The sequence below is a fragment of the Mesoplodon densirostris genome, chromosome 12, assembly GCF_025265405.1.
Source record: "Mesoplodon densirostris isolate mMesDen1 chromosome 12, mMesDen1 primary haplotype, whole genome shotgun sequence".
Lineage (NCBI taxonomy): Eukaryota > Metazoa > Chordata > Mammalia > Artiodactyla > Ziphiidae > Mesoplodon > Mesoplodon densirostris.
The window spans coordinates 22,423,638-22,436,825 of NC_082672.1; the positions used below are offsets into that span (position 1 = coordinate 22,423,638).

Here is a 13,188-nt window from a genome sequence, read left to right on the forward strand (position 1 = left end):
TCACTGTTGTGGCCTCTCCCATTGTGGAGCACAGGCTCCAGATGCGCAGGCTCAGTGGCCATGGCTCACAGGCCTAGCCGCTCCGTGGCATGTGGGATCCTCCCAGACCGGGGCACGAACCTGTGTCCGCTGCATCGGCAGGCGGACTCTCAACCACTGCGCCACCAGGGAAGTCCTTAGGCAAAATTTTGAAATAAGGAGAAGTGTGACTCTGAGAGTGACATCCTGCCACTTAGCACCCTGTCCAACCTAGTGGGCCTGAGGGCAGCAGGTTATCAAAATTTAGTCCTACGTTTTCTATCACTATATTCCTTTCCAGTCTAAACTACTCCAACATTTCTAGTTCCTGAATCATCTGTTTCCATCCCAACCAAAAGTCCCAGCCAACAGTTATTTAAGTACCTGTCCTGATGTGGGAAATGGGCTTGGAACTGTGTAGAAAGAAAGGTGAATCCTATGCTCTTTACATTTTCAGGGAGTATACATACAATCTAGGATTGCTTATAAGACATGCATAACTAACTCATACTAGAAGACAGAATATGCATAAAAGAGGCATAAACCAAATGAAATGAAAGTTCAAAGAAAAAGATTACAACCAATTGTGGGAACTGGGAAAGGTTTTATGGACTTTGAAGAATGTTTAGCATCTTAAAAGCAGAGATGCAGTTGAGAGATGGCATTCCAGGTGGAGAGAGTGTTACAGATGAAAGTAGGAGCACCCCATATGGCTGCCTAAGAGTTGAATATTGCTAAACTTTTGAAGGCACCATTCACATAGACTGTGATATAAATGGTGCCCCCTGTATTTGTTCAGCATGGTGGCCGTGAGTGAAAGCCAGGAGGCAAGAAGTGTGCAAGGATAGGATCAGAGAATCATTAGGAGTATAGCCTGGACCATACTGTGATGGATCTTTAATGAAAGAGTGAAGTTGTTTTACCCCTTTCACTGTGAGCTAAAAGGTCTTAAAACCTTCCCCCACTCTAAAATTCTATGATTTCTCTAATTCAGTTGGTTAGAGGGGCTGAGGAAGATTTTTGAGCAATGGAGTGGCTCAAATTTTCAGAAGATGAGTATATATATATATATATATATATATATATATATATATATATATATATATATAGTGAAATGAATTGAGAAGTTACTAGACTTCAGATTTGTATAAAGTGATTCTGCCATCTAAGTGATGCTGGAGTAATACATCAAACTGGGGCTCTGAGGGGGTCACAAGATTATTCCCAAACCAGCCCACCCTTACACTGATACATCTTTAGTTCTTCCATATCACACTAAGACTTCATTTTTTTGATCTCTTATTTGGCATCCTTATTAATAAGCTTTGCTAGACTTTCAACTTCTGTATTTCTTTCACCATTTATGTCTTATCTTGTCTTTCTGTATATCATGTACCCTCTGCCTGCATTTTTGGAAATAGACCTTTCTGAGTTGGTTCTAGGCTTGGACTCTGTCCTTTGAACTGCCTTAGTGGGCAGCCTCTTGATCACAGCTGTTTGTTTCTGGATTTCGATTCCCTTCTTTAGCTCCAGCTCCATGAATCAGGAGCCCAAGAAGGAGGCCTGTTATTAGGCTGTTGGAATAGGATAGGGACAGAGTCATCAGGCTCAAACTACAGGAGTGAATGTGGAAAGTAATTCATTAATTCATCAAATGTTTATTGAGCCCTCTTGAGGGTAAGCACCGGCCTTGTGTGGCTTCCCTGGCTGGTCCTGCTTTCATTTCTTTGACCCTCCTTCCTCCCTTCCAATGCTCTAAGAAGTTTAAGATTTTTTTCACAACAGCTGAGTCTCTCTGGGAGTATCAGCAAGACCTCTGGTAGTGTTAGAAGGCAACAACCCGGGGACAGCAGCAGCTGGTTTTATTTTTGGTTTTCCTCAGTCAGGTGTTTGTAAGTTGAGAACTGCCTGTATTCAAACAACGTGATTTGGTAGCATGTCATGAACTCCCGTAGAAATAATGGATGTGGTACAGTTAAAAGGATAACCATGAGCTATTCCTAGCATCACAAGCTATACAGTAAATGTTTAAAGACCTGGGTGTGGATTAATGGCTCTGAGGACACGGATATGCTATGGATCCTTCACAGTCTCATTTTGTGTAAAATTTGAGTCTTGCTTTGGGTATAGAGATCCGGCCGTTGGTGAACTTGCCTGGGGAATAGTCATTGTCTCATGGTAGGTACTGGTTGATGCATTTAGGAGATTTTATTTAGGAACTCATTAGATTACTGCATTCATTTGTTCTAGTCAAGTTTTAAATTTTATCCCTCATGCACTATTATGAAACAAATAAATAAAAAATATAACTATCCAATCACCTTTTACAATCTATCAATCTGAGTTTTAATTTTTCCTTGTATACTCCTGATCTTTGCTCATAGTCCCACATTTGAAATAGTTATAATCATGATATTGATATAGCCCTTATTTTCAAAACCATATTTTCATAAACACTTTCCATTTTGCTTATTTCTCTACTCTAATTTTAATAGTTATATAATTTTGATTTATTTTAATGGTCACAATTTTCTTAAAATTCTCTTATTTGTGAATATTCAAATTTTCTCCTATGGGATTGTTTGTTAAAGGGTTTGAATATTTTTATTATACATGGTCCTTATTTTTAGGTCACTTCCCATTTTCATCATAGCCCTACCAAAGTGAAAATCTTCCCCGCATTGTTGTTTTGGTTTGTATTTCTTTAATAATTAGTGAGCTTCCTTTTTAATTATATTTCTTTTCTGAATTGACTTGTCATATTTTCTACTTTATTTCCTAGCTTTTTTTTTTTTTTTTTTGCGGTACGCGGGCCTCTCACTGTTGTGTCCTCTCCCGTTGCGGAGCAGAGGCTCCGGGCGCGCAGGCTCAGCGGCCACGGCTCACGGGCCCAGCCGCTCCACGGCACGTGGGATCTTCCCGGCCCGGGGCACGAACCCGTGTCCCCTGCATCGACAGGTGGACTCTCAACCACTGCGCCACCAGGGAAGCCCCTAGCTGTTTTTGAAAAATAAATTTCAATGAGCTCTTTACATATTATAAATATTAATTCTTATCACTTATACTTGGTTCTAATATTTCTCAATGGGATTTAATTTTGTTTTGTTATTTTGTAAGTTTAACAATTTTAGCTTAGTTTTATCTGGTGTATCTATTTCTGATTAGTATTTGATGAATGCTTTCAAAGTTTTTTAAAAATTATAGTCATAAAGGTAGTGCCGTTCTCTGCTTATTATTCATGTTGCTTCTTGGTCTACTGTCAAGTATATTGGATTCTTAAAGACATGTATATTCTAGAATCATGGTATAATCAAGCCAGAGGGAAATTATCAGCTTATATTTTTAATATTTAGAGGATCTAACAAATAATATTTCCCATATCTACAGATAAATGTAGATTTCCAGATGAGAGTTTAGAAAGTAGATGAAAATTACATTTAAGACCTGAATACAGTGAAGCTGGTTGGTAAATTAAGAAATATATTTAACTTCAGAGTTTAATAACAAAAAATTGTATCATGTTTATAAAACACTTTAAAAACACTGTTTGAAAATCAATTTTTCCATGTGTTTTTGAGCACTTATGACATTGCTTTCCAGTGTCCTAATTTTAAAATTTAAATATAATTTCAGAAATGTGGCTTCAAATCATTGGTCATTTGCAAAAATCACTTTAGTGGCCTCTTATTGATTATCTAAACTGTGTCTTGTTGTTGGTTTTCTTCTTCTGAGGCTCAGATTCTATTATGCAACTGGGGTATACTTTTGGAATTTATAAAGCACTTCAACATTTTCTTTCTATTGGTTTAATTGATCTTAAAATCATTTAAAAATAACCTCAGTTACCTGATAAATATTTAGTTTATTGGTAATAGTTGAGCAGTTTTATTTCTCAACTGATTTAGAAATAGGAGTTCAATATATCTTCCAGTATTTCATTACAGGGAGGAAGAATTTAAAAAGCTAATGAAAGGTTGTTTCCTTTAAGTAATTTTAGAAGATAAATTGCTATATCAAAAATATAAATGGGGCTTCCCTGGTGGTGCAGTGGTTGAGAGTCCGCCTGCTGATGCAGGGGACACGGGTTCGTGCCCCGGTCCAGGAGGATCCCACATGCCGCGGAGCGGCTGGGCCCGTGAGCCATGGCCGCTGAGCCTGCGCGTCCGGAGCCTGTGCTCCGCAACGGGAGAGGCCACAGCAGTGAGAGGCCCGCGTACCGAAAAAAAAAAAAAAATATATATATATATATATATATATATATGTAAACAAAATCATGAAAACAGTAGTTAGGTTGGTTTTAATACATCACAGAGGAGGAGGAGTCATTCCACTTGTGTGCTTATGACATATCAGCATACTCTTACCCTGGGTCAATAGATATGAAAACCACTGTTTGCTCATGGTTACTGAACTGATAAATTATGGTGTGGGATGTGAAACTGAACCAATTCAATTAGGAAGGCTCAGACTGAAGTTTGAGGCAAGTTAGGATTGACAGATGAGAACAAATGAATAATAAACTATTCTTACAGACTATTATAGGTTCGGTTTTACATTTTTAATATCTTCAGTATTGGTAAAGATGTTCTTGCATGTGGGACTTTTTCTTTTGAGGGGTAAGAAAGGGCAAATTATCTTCTTTGATCACATGATCAATTTCATTGAGCTGCTTTACTTTCACTCAGAAAGAGGATAGGAACTAATATCCATAATGAGTTACTGTTTAGACCTAAGTACACTAAAGGGAAATTTGTCAGTTCTGATAGTGTTTGGAATGGAATATGACATTCATCTCTGATTCTGCACCTACTGTATTTCCTCATAGGTTTTATTTTTTCATTTCAAGTTTGCTGTCCCATTGCTCATGCTGAACAACAGATTTACAGAATCATATCTAATATATTATTGAAGGAAAGTATATGTGACACTGTGACCTTTTGACTCTAGTATTGTTTTCAAATGTTATTTACTAAGTTTTCCATGAAATGATTTTTAAGGAGAATCAAAGAGATTCTCTGGCATAAAAAGGATTGATAAATCATATTTGGGAATGATGTTATAATGATTTCCATTATAACAAATGGAAAACAATACAAATGGAAAGCAAAAGAACATGTGTCTTCAAACTCATCTACTTCCTACTCATCTATTTCCTACTTCCTCATTTGGAGGTTCTTGTCAAATATACTAGTTGAAATCCAGGCAGGGCGAATTGATATTGTAAGTCTTAAAAGTACGAGAAGCTCATGTTTTGTATTGATACAAGCTCTTATATTTATATTCAGTCTTCAGTGAGTGAGCTTGTGTATCTTGCTCAGTTCTTGTCTCTGTCCTCATTCTCCAATACCAGGCTGCCATTCTGTCTCCTTATAATATAACAAAATGACCAATCAGTGTTAGGACACTTTGAGTGAAAGAGATGCTCAGAGACTCATTTAAGCAGCAAATTGTCACAGAGAAGTGGTTTAGTTTTGGCTATTTTTTTACTTTATTTTGGTGGAATAATCAGCAAGAAAACAAGAGAGGAGTGAAATAGATGAAAGAGAGGAATACTGTGGACTTTAAGAAGGCATTGTTGGTTGATAACACTTTCTTGAAAAACGAGCCCCAAAGTGTACCCCCATAGTGGCGATTTCTTTTGTTTTGTTCTCTTAATTGATATCAGATATCAGACTCAGTATGGGAATAAAACGGAATCACTTGAGTCATCTGCCTGAGTATGGAGACTCCATATAAGTGAAGTCTCTGAGTCTAGATACTCTATACAAAGGAAGCCCTATGTTTTATTTCAGAATTTCTTGAATTTACTCTTGACAAGAATGCCCCTGAGCCTGTAAGTTATTATCATTGTTGTTACTAAGTTGCATAGATGAGAGACTGAACTTAGTAAATAATCATTTAAATTATATATTCAATCAACAGCAAGGGCAGATCTATTAAAAGTGTTTTCTGGCCTGAAAAAATATTATATTTTCACATCATTGTTTGCATTGCCTTCAAAGGATGATTACAGCATTTGTTCAGGGTATAGTGCTTATGGTTCAACAGCCCAAAGTCTTAAATCTTGTGCCTGGGTGGATGCTGTGTTGTACAGTAGTAATTCTGTAAATTATTTACAATAAAGGGGAAAACACTGGAGAAAAGATCTATCTGTGTACTGCTCCCAGTTTTACAACAAGGGAATACTGATAAAGTTCCAAAGTAGCTTCAGTAGTTCAGTAGTTGAGCTATTCCATCCCCCTCCCCCCTCTCCAACATCCTGTTTCATCACAAATATTTATCATTTTATTCATCGGTTCTCCACCCGCCTTGTGGGCTGTTGTGCTTGCTGTCACCCGGCCAAGAGGCTGGGGAATGCCTATCCACAAACAGCATGGGGTGTCTGGCTAGGGTGCTCACCACGTCCTGTAACTGGCTAACACTGAATTGTCGGCACTGTTGCGCCATTGAAATCCACGTAGAGTCAGCCTATTTAAATAATTACAGGAATCACCAATAGCAGGCATGTTGTTGCTAGACATAGTGAAAATATACATACTATTTGTGGTGAGAAAAAAACTGAAGTCTACAGCATTTGGAGATGTCATTCTGATGTGTTATGGAAGCATTAAAATGAAAGAAAAAGAAAAATGACTATTTAAACAAAATTACTGCCTAAAAACACTAGTCTGTTTGACTGCTTGGTTAACAGTTTAAAAGACTTGTCTGGTTTTCCTGAAAAGTTCATTTAGTATTAATTGGCTCCTCACTTTTAAAACATTAAATATAAACTAACACAAAATACAATACGATAGATAATAACATACATAGCATACCATGGCATACCCCACTTGTTTCAGAAGGGATGGATATTTTTGAAGAGTATTGGCCAGGAATTTTGTAGACTGGAGTTATGGGTTTTGGGGAAGAAGACCAGAGAAGGTGCCCTTCTCATTGCATTATAGTATGGGGTGTGTCCTGTCAACATAACTGATCACCTTGATATTAACCTTGATCACTTGGTTAAGGTAGAGTCTGCTAGGATTTCCACTGTAAAGTTACTACTTTTCTCTTTCCATGTTCTGTTCATTGGAAGTGAGCCCACACTTAAAGGGAGAATAATTAAGCTTTACCCCTTGGAGGGAGGGAGTATCTACATGATTTATTTATTTTGGTGTGGACTCATAAATATTTATTATTTTATTCTTTCGTTTATCATCCAGTGCTAATCACTCTTTATTTTGTTGCTCATAAGCTTATTTTAAACTTTTTAAATTGTATTTTGCTTAGCCATCTGGTATTCTGTGTAGCTTGGTGCCTCATGCATCACCCGCCTTTTTGACCTGTCCCACCTCCACGTGTTTATGTTCTTTCTTCAAACCAAGAGATTTGGTTTTGCAGCTTTGGTTAGCACTTAAGGTCATTTTCATAGTCAAGTCTTAATGTACGCGCTGTGGGAGAAGTCATAACACAAAACTTCTTGTCAGCAGATTGGCGAACTTACCTGAGAAATTGAGACTCAAGATTGTGAGAATGTGTGACTAGGACCGAAAGCAGATTTCCAGGTAGGAAATCAAAATGATTTTCTTTAACTCCTTTGCACTTGACTTTGTAGACGTCAAATCACCATTTCTTGTGAGATGCAAAATTCCAAAAGGAGGGGTGGCATAAATATTAGGGTTGCATTAGCAAATCACGTTGTGTTCCTCTTTTAGATTCTTTTTAAGATTCTTTTATTTGATTTTTAAACAGTAAGGTAATAGCTGAGCTTCGAAATGAAACCCAAGGGGAGCTTGCAGAAGTCTATCTGTATTTGCAAAATTATTATAGATATGATTTTGAACGTTGAGGCCTATTGAGAAGTACCCATCAGAGTAGAAATAATCTTCAGATTTTTCATGTCAGAAAACAGCTGTGGTTACAGGATGTTTTATGTGTTTCACAGAATATTTACTAAATACGGATTGATTTCTATTTGGCACTTCTCATCAACTCCCTTAAGATGTGATAAGGTCGTAAACTCTGTTAGAAAGGAGGGGCTCAGGGAGAGGAAGCTCCCAGATCGCATATGTGCTCGAGTTTCTGCATACTGATGTTACAAAAACAAGCATCAGTTTGCCACTGTGGCAGTCTTACAAAGGGTAAGTTGAAAAAAAAATCGAGTTCATGTGAACACGAAGACAAGCAACTGAAAATCTGGAATACAACTAGAGTTAACATCATGCAGTGATTCTTACCTTTGCTGTTGGAAGTATAAAAGCAGCGTGATCACTCCCGCTAAATTACAGAGATTTCAGCTCCATGGGAACATGAAGAACCTGTCAGAGGGTGTGTGTACACAAATGCATTCAAAGCACGGGGGTGGGAATGAGTTTGGGGCGGGCACGGCGGCCGGGGCACGGGGACCAACCCTCCAAGTCTTGCCCACGCATTTTTATGTGTGTATTATAATAAGGCCTTTGTGCAAGGAGGCTAGATAGAACTTCATGTCCGCTGCCCTCTGGACTTCTACATGATCTAGCTGCCATCACCCACCTCCCTTGTCTCTTCAGCAAGGAAACAAGAAAAGGCAATTAAAGAATACTGCTGGGAGGAAAATGCCCCTTCCCCTTTTTCTTTTTTGGAATATCAACAGAGTTATGGCTTTTCTGTGTGTCTCTAGGGGTATTTGGCTGCTTCTGTCCACCGTCCTTTTCTAAGGAGAGCCTTTGAATTGCAGTCTTCACGTAGTGGGGGGGCTCCTGAAAGCTGTAATCAGCTTCCTCCTTTGTGGGGAGGAGTGCTTTCTGGTGGTCATCTGGTGTCCTGCCTTCTACTTAAGGCCCCAGGGATGGCGTGGAGTGATTGGTGAATTAAGTATCCCTGCCCACCATTACTTGGCCTCTGTCTCAACTCTGAAACTTCAAGTCCCTTATCGAACTTGTGCCTCACAGCCACGCTCATCTCCGTCAATCCCACCAATCCTTTGGTTAGTTTCTTCACTTGAAGAGATAACTTCACAACCCGACTATTTATTATTTGTCCATGTCCCTGACCTGTATTTTGGGAATGACAGAAAAATCTGGAAAATGTTTATTTTTGCTGTGCTTCAGTTTAGCTGATCCATGGGATAAATCAAATGTCCTGCTCTATCTTGGTTAGCTCTGAGAATAATCTCTACTACGTCTTAGACCATTTTTGTACCACTTAAAATTTGAGGTGGAGTTTGGATGGCTCTCTGCACCAGGTTCAGAGATACAAATCTTTACTCTTTTCCTTTCACTCCTAAAGGTTATGCCTGCCCAGCCTCATGGATGGCTCTGTGGTGGTAGAAGGAAATTATTGATGAGAGGCCTGAGGATTTTATGTGCCTGAGGGCATAATAGCTAAATGTTTTCAACTTACACTTTGGGTCACACTCATCATTTCTTCACCCAAAGAAATGATCTATTTCCCCCATTGTTTCTGCTTGAAACATTCTTTCTGGCTTTACTCTTAAAAATAAATGATCTGCAACTGAGATGACATATACTCACATACCATCAGTTTCATTTATTAATTAATTTATGACTTTACTATTTTTGACTAACTTTTGTGTGCTGGCCTGAGCATGCGAAACACAACTGGCAAGTGTCTGAGCTAATGTTCTAGAAGTAAAGTGCAGACTGCAAAATATTGCAATGCGTTGAAATGGGCTGTAAGAGAAAATACACAAAGCCTAGCTGTGACGTAACAGGGAATCAAGCTCTGCCGGGGGGCTTGACAGAGGAGTAAATTCTAGAGCTGCATCTTGCAAGCTGCATTGCAGTCTGTCTGGAAGGCAGCACAAGGAAAGGCATTCCAGGAAGACAGAGCCCTGGCATGCAAAGAACCAAAGACATAAAACCAACAAGTAAGTCTTCATATGGCTGGATTACAGGGTATAGGGAGAGGAGGAGTGGATGTCACAAGAGAAGGATCTGGAATGCTTGGCAGGAACCAGGTCAAGGAAGGTATGCCATGCTTTATGTTGGAGCTCTATCCTGTAGGCAAGGAGGAGAGATACGTTCAGATTTGCATTTTACCAAGAGCTCTCAGGCAGCATCATGAGAATGAATTAGCGGGACCCAAGCCTGCATTGGAAGACACAGTTTGAAGACAGTTACAGTAATCTTCAAAAGAAAAAACTGGAGGCCTGAACTCATGCTGGGATATTCAGATTAGTGAGCACAGGATGGATTTTCAAGTGTGGGAAACAGTACTAGTGACTGAGTCAGTGTGAAGGATGAGGGTAAGAGAAGGCAGTTCTCAGGACTCTAGCTGGACCACAAGGTGAATAGTGATGACATTGCCCGGGATGAGAAATACAGGAAGACGAGTAGGCCTTTGAGAAAAGCAGTGACCTGCATTTTAAGCTTGTTGTATCTATCGTCATGTGTGGTCTATGGAAGGATTGCTGGTTTGGGGATCAGAAAGAACCTGAGTTTCAATTTTACTTCTCCAATTTATCACCTGTGTAGTTTTAGGTAAGTTAAGTAACCTCTGGGGTCCTTAAGTTTCCTGGTCTGTTAAGTGGGCGCTAGTAGTTACTAGTTTGAAGCCCATTGGTGAGGGAGAAGAGAGATAATCTATGTAAAGCTCCTGACTCAAAGCTAGTTTTTAAATAAAGGGAAGATTATTATCTCTGCTGTGGTCTGTAGGCAGATCTTGAAACCTGGAGCCTAGAGGGGAGGCTGAAAATGCAGCCTTCAGAGTCAAGAGCATAGGGAAAAACAGAATTTATCAGGGGCCAAGGCAGCCTGCCCATTCATTCGTCCAGAATCAGTTGTTCAGAGCTGGTGTGTGTCAAGTTCTGTGCAAGAACTAGGGAATTTAAGATGAAAAAGACTGTCTCTGGCCTCAAGGATCTTAGAGCCTGTAAGGGTGACACAGGGAAGGGAATCAAGTGTTTTGAATAAGAAGAGGATCAGGGCAAATCAATATATTTAGATTTTAAAAGTTGTGTAGGGCTTCCCTGGTGGCGCAGTGGTTGAGAATCTGCCTGCCAATGCAGGGGACACGGGTTTGAGCCCTGGTCTGGGAGGATCCCACATGCCGCGGAGCAACTAGGCCCGTGAGCCACAACTACTGAGCCTGCGCGTCTGGAGCCTGTGCTCCACAACAAGAGAGACCGCGATAGTGAGAGGCCTGCGCACCGCGATGAAGAGTGGCCCCCCCTCGCCGCAACTAGAGAAAGCCCTCACACAGAAACGAAGACCCAACACAGCCAAAAATAAATAAATTAATTTAAAAAAAAGTTGTGTAACATAACATATATTCATAAAAAGACATATACAGCTGGATGAATTTTCATGAACTAAAGAACAGATCAAAAAACAGGACATTATTAGCATTCCAAGAGCGCTTCTCTTGTCTTTTTCCAGCACAAGGGTAACTACCATCCTATAGATTTTGCCAACTTTTGTACCTTACATGTATGGAATCATACCATACGCCGTGTTCTCTTTTGTTTCTGGCTTCTTTCACTTACCAATACGTTAGCAAGATTCATTCATGTTTCGGGATGTAACAATCATTGTCTCATTGTTGTATGGAATCCCACTGTATGAATTTACTACAATTTATTCATTCTGCTATTAATGAATTTGGCTTTTGTTTTTGTCTATTACAAATAATGCTTGTGTGAATATCTTAATACATATCTGTTGGGTGTATACCTAGGAGTGGAATTGCTGGATCTCAGGGCTTGTACATATTTAGTGTTAGTAGTTAACAACCACACACTTTTTCAAAGTGGATGTGCCAATTTATACTCCTTTCAACAATACCTGAGGGTCCTAATTGCCCCCACCCTGCTGTGGTATTTTCATCTTTCTCATTTTGACCATTTTCCTGGTTATGTAGTGGTATAGCCTTGTAGTATTAGTTTTCATTTCTCTGATGATTAATGAAGTTGAGCCCCTTTTCATAAGTTTTTGACTGTTTTATGCTCTCTTTTATAAAGTGCCTGTTGAAATATTTCGTTCACTTTTCTATTGATCTTTCTGCCTTTTTGAAGCATCCATTTTAAACAATGAGAATTATTTACAAAGGGTCTACCAAGAGCTATTCTAGCAGGGGGATCAGAGGAGAGGACAGTAGAGTCATACTTTTGCCCTCATAATCTTGACCAGTCTTTCCAAAAGCTTGGCTGTGCACAGGAGGAGTGAGATGATTGACAGATAGAGGTGGGACCCAGAGAGCATTTTTGCATAGATGTGAACCTATGTATGTGTGCTACCAATATAGAGCCACTGGAGAGGGAAAGGTGGTTGATGTAAAGGAAAGGTGATCATTGATTGAGCAGAATGCTGGAGCAGCCAGAGTGCTCTTAACTCCAGGAAGGGCTGATTGGGGCCGAAGGGGGGGAGGATAGGGAGGTGTGCTACTAAGTGTATGGGCAGAAACTGTACGTGGATGAAAGTTTTCCTTGACAAGCTCATTATTTTATTTTACTTAAACTTTATTATTTATTATTATTTTTATTTTATATACAATTTCTAAAGATTATACTCCATTTACAGTTGTTTCAAAATATTGTGTTGTACAGTACATTCTTGTAGCCTATCTTATACCCAGTAGTTTGTACCTTACATCTTACTTACAGTTTTTGTGAAGGAGAAGGCAAAGCCACTTGTCCGTAAAAGTTGGATAATACTGAAGAAAATGGGGAACATTTGGAGCTGCCTCTAGAAGCATGGTGATAATGCTCACCTGACCTGCAGAGGGCTCAGCAGAAGTAGCTCTGTCTCCACAGTTGATAATCCTCAGCCACTCCGAGGAGGTGATGCAGGACCTGGAGGGCCAGTGATCTAAAAGTGGTTGTGTGGATGAGTACGCTGAAGGCCAAGGTGGCAGAGGGTGCTGGCAAGGCTAAGGGAGAAGTTGGTTCCCAGCAGGATCTAGACAGGATCAGGAAAGGAGCCTGGAAGAGGGGGGGAGGAAGAGGAAGGAGCTGGGGAAGAGAGAGATAGGCTGGGGAGGAAGAGGTCCTGAACTGTTGCTGGAGGAGAGGGGCTGAGGAACTGAGTGTCTCTGCGAGGCTGGGAAACAATAGCCCGGGAATGTGACAGGTTAGGCGACGTGATGAGATGGACTAGAATACCTGTCCTATCCCTGTAAGGTGTTGTGGAAAATGATCAAACACTTAATTAAGCAAAGAACCTCTCAAAAGGGGTCACATTTTGAGTTTTA

General features: G+C 39.8%; 1 long non-coding RNA gene across 1 annotated transcript in view; it reads left to right on the top strand.

Moving 5' to 3' along the window:
- LOC132499751 (uncharacterized) overlaps window positions 1-13,188 on the top strand; it is a 127,038-nt gene that overhangs the window by 38,703 nt on the left and 75,147 nt on the right. The window contains exon 2 of the long non-coding RNA XR_009533937.1: window positions 7,488-7,562. This is a non-coding gene — a long non-coding RNA (uncharacterized LOC132499751). The remainder of the gene's footprint in view (window positions 1-7,487; window positions 7,563-13,188) is intronic.